The following is a 4,201-nucleotide window of genomic DNA, read 5'->3' as shown; positions in this document are numbered from 1 at the left end:
AGGCATTGGAAAGGTGATTCCCGCTTTCCTTTCCTTTATACGTGAAGTTGAAAATGTCATATCTATTAGTTCACAAGATACCGACGATGGACTCGCATCGCTGTCCTAAATGAAACTGTCCAGGTTATTCCAGCCTCAGAGGACCCCAGCGCACGCGCATCGCGCCCAAGGTCCTCTTCCGGAAATAACCTAGCGAAAGGGCCTTCTCCAGGAATAAACCTCCGAACTCCTGAGCCAACGACAGGTTCGATCACCAAAGAAGAGCCCTCAAGTCTTTCCATTCGTACGAGCCCTAAACACGAGGCTCTGTCCATATCTCCTACTCGGGAGAAAGGCGGTATACGCCAAAGACTGCAGCAGGCTGTTTCCAATAAGCCGTAGTTCGAGATATTGAGAGTGGATCACCATTGTAGCAGTTATCATTAATTCGATTCCTACACCTTATTGCTAATCTATAGGGTGGGTTCCATGTGCGTGGTCTCGAAGTGTGCTGAGGCCGCAAACAGGCAGTTTGACATTCAATCGGTAGTTCCCGCTCGTCACACTAAAGAATACTGTACAGTTCTTTTAGCTCAACATGGAATCTCTTCGCTTTTTGGGCTCGTTGGAAGGTATGAAGCGTTCTATCGATCATTTGATTCCTGAACCAATTTGTCCTATATAGGTCATGGCGGTGAGTTATGTAGTCGAAATTTTTAAGGACGGGGCACTAAAATCGGGATCACTATGAACTTGAAGGTTGGGTCACTGGTAAGTAGAAGTGTCTAATCCACATGCGTCTCTGAACATATGGGTACATACTTAGCAATTGCTGCCTCATCTGAAAACCCCGACATCCTTCTCACTGCGTCCCGAGGTATATTTGCCTATCCATCCACTCCAAACAAATCCCCTAATCTTCTCATCAGACAAAACTATCATTGTCTGGCACCTGACAAGGTCCGACTCGGAGTACGGACGCCCGAAAAAGGTTCTGACAGGACATACACACTTCGTTTCTGACATCGTCATTTCGTCCGATGGGCAGTTTGCTCTTTCATCATCCTGGGATCGTACCCTCCGCCTGTGGGACCTAAATACTGGCTTGACTACCCGTCACTTCATTGGCCACACGGGTGACGTTCTCTCCGTCTCCTTCTCCGCTGACAACAGACAAATCGTCAGTGGAAGCCGTGATCGCACTATCAAATTATGGAACACCTTAGGTGAATGTAAATTCGATATCAAGGAGGAAGGTCACACCGAGTGGTGAGTTTTTGTGAAGATATCGTCCGGAAACTGCCAATTCTCAGATATTTCATTTCGAAGGGTCTCATGTGTACGGTTCAGCCCCAACCAGAACAACCCCGTAATCGTGTCTTGTGGGTGGGACAAGGTCGTCAAGGTCAGTTATTGGTACCTTTCAGATCGTCGTCTGGAATACAACATTCGCATTCTTGTGTGGAGCCTTGACTAAATTATCTCCTCTCAAGGTTTGGGAACTTTCTCGGTGCAAGCTTCGCACCAACCACTATGGCCACACTGGGTACATTAATACTATCTCCGTTTCGCCTGATGGCTCCCTCGCTGCCTCTGGTGGCAAGGACGGCATTACAATGCTTTGGGATCTGAATGATGGGAAGCACCTGTACTCGCTAGAGGCTGGTGATACCGTGAATGCTTTGGTATTCAGTCCCAACCGATACTGGCTTTGTGCTGCTACTTCCAGCTGCATCAAGATTTTCGATCTCGAGAGCAAGTATGTGGCCTTCCCTGTCCAGCCAAGGATGATGTCATTGATGTGAATTTTAATAGGTCGATTGTTGATGAGCTCAAGCCTGACTACCTTGAGGTTGGCCCTAACACGAGGGAGCCTGAATGTATTTCGCTCGCTTGGTCGACAGATGGACAGACTTTGTTCGGTGGCTTCACTGACCACTATGTCCGTGTCTGGGCCGTCAGCGCATGAGAGTCGTAGGTAGACGCCCTGGGAGTGGTCTTGTATTCGCTTGCGACTATATGATTTTAGTTCATCGTTTGCGCACTGGTTGTCATTCATTTCAACAATGCGGGTCACCAGCAGTGTCACTCGTGAAAGGTTATCATTAACTATCCTCATAATATGACCTGCGTAAATGCCTGTACTTCTTCAGCCGATAAAGAGCGATGGTTTCTAAGACCAGGTGAGTCAAGCTCACCCTTGAAACAACTGAGGCGTACCATTCTTGATATGCTCAGCTAGTGTTAGAGCCTTCTTAATCTCTTCGTCCTTTTCAAGGTGACGATTGCCTAGAAGTGAGCTGAATGATGAACACTGTACAAACCCACGACGCCGTGCGAGATGAGAACATACGCTCAAACAGTCTTCTAAGTTTCCCGTGGAAGTCATAGCTGACAGCATGCAGGTTGCTTAGTAATAGGTTCCAGTTTGACTGTACGGCAGCTTGATGGACTCACTTGGGTTCGGGATAATCGCGTCCGAGACGATGAAGCTACATCAGAAGCAATCCAGCTTGGCAAGCGTGGACACGTTAAAACACACAACCTCCTTATACAGCCTAATTGCTTGGAACCTATACTTCGGATTGACCATCTCTTGTCCCCTTCCACGTGAGTCGATGAACTCAATTCCGGGGGCTGTGTCAATTGAATTTCTCCCTGACACGGTAGAACCCGCTACTCTTCACCCTGCATGTTCGCTTGCTTTCACTTGGCATTGACATCCTCTGCGTAACCGAATCAGTATCTCAGTATGACGATGGGTCGGCACTATATGTACCCAACGACGTGTAGTGGAGGAAGAACACTCAAACTTCTAACCCATGTCAGCAGAAGAATCCCTGCTTTTCAGTCGCCCCTGAGAGATCACATTCAGCTGGAACCCAGACGAGAACGCCCGCGGAATCAGTTGAGAAAAGAACTCTGAGTCGCAACCGCGGTTAGAGTACAGGCGGAGCTTCGAGCCCACAAGAGCACTGACCCCTAATATGCTGCGCACGAGTTCAGATTGCACCTGAAATTGAGATTCCAAGTACTTTAAGTCCGTTGGAATGAAGGCAAGGTTCTTTTTGGAAGCCAAAGGAGTGCTGATGGCTTCTCCAGGGAGCAGATTAGTGTGCCCGACGATTTGCAGACCCATCCAATGGAGTTGGAATGAGCAGATCTCTCCTCTGGGCGTATTACGCACACGCGTGGTATCGGCCAACGGAACACGGCTGTCACCCACAGCTAATGCGGATGGACAAGTCACATACAAATGAAGGGAAGCGGTGCCCATGATGGCCACTCACAACAACTCCATCGCTTCGCGAGGAATGTCTGTTCCTTGGTCATCGAAGGCTTCCAGGTCGATGTGATACTTGAACTCCTTCTGGACGGAAGGCGAAGGCAGTGCACATCGAAAATGGTACTCGGGGTCCTAGTCCGGGTGCGGGAACACGGAAGGCACAACCCTTCCTTCCGTCACACTATTGCCCTCATCACTTTAGGTGGAGCCGTTGGGGGCATATCCACCTGAATTGTACTTAGTCTCATTGACTTTGGTGCACTGTCGGACATTGTAAGTGATGAGTCAAGGCACCCAAGATGTTAGCAGAGTCAGCGTGGGCGAGAACACGAGCGACGATGCAAGCATCCATAACTAAGGGCGCAGTTAGTTTTCAGTGTCCTCACGCTCTTTATTAGCAATCTTGACTTGGGCATGAAAGTAGAACCCCCTAAGTTTGTTCCCAACCCCGTCTGGTTCGGAAGCGAGCGTTTGAAGGTTACACTTGGAGGTGGGATGCGAAAGTGGCGGCCGCAAATGGAGGACCCTGGTAGCCTGGACTAGGCTATTGGAGGACCTCTTGCACGGCCATAGGGTTTTCTCATCGCAAAGATTTGCAGGACCCACCTACGGAGTAGCGGAAATTAGCCGGTTTCGTTACGACTCCATCCGTGATGCCATCGGCAAGGCCATTCGATGAGACCCTCGAGACATCAATGGGCCCTTTGAAGTTGATTATTCACAAGTAGAGACCTGCGTCGAAGTTGTTTCCGAGGGTACGGCTCACGAGAAACGCTTGAAGCAGGTGGCTCTCTACGCCACTAGCATACACCACATCAGATTGGACAAGCCGTGTGTATACAGGCTTTACGCTGGGCGAACGCATTATTTTGTCATCTGCATCTGGAGCGACCCAGTTGCTGCTTACCGATCAACGCAACAGTCGTACTAGGAGCC

The sequence above is a fragment of the Cantharellus anzutake genome (genome assembly GCF_015039405.1).
Source record: "Cantharellus anzutake strain C23 chromosome Unknown EI90scaffold_140, whole genome shotgun sequence".
Taxonomy (NCBI): domain Eukaryota; kingdom Fungi; phylum Basidiomycota; class Agaricomycetes; order Cantharellales; family Hydnaceae; genus Cantharellus; species Cantharellus anzutake.
This window is presented reverse-complemented; position numbering follows the sequence as displayed.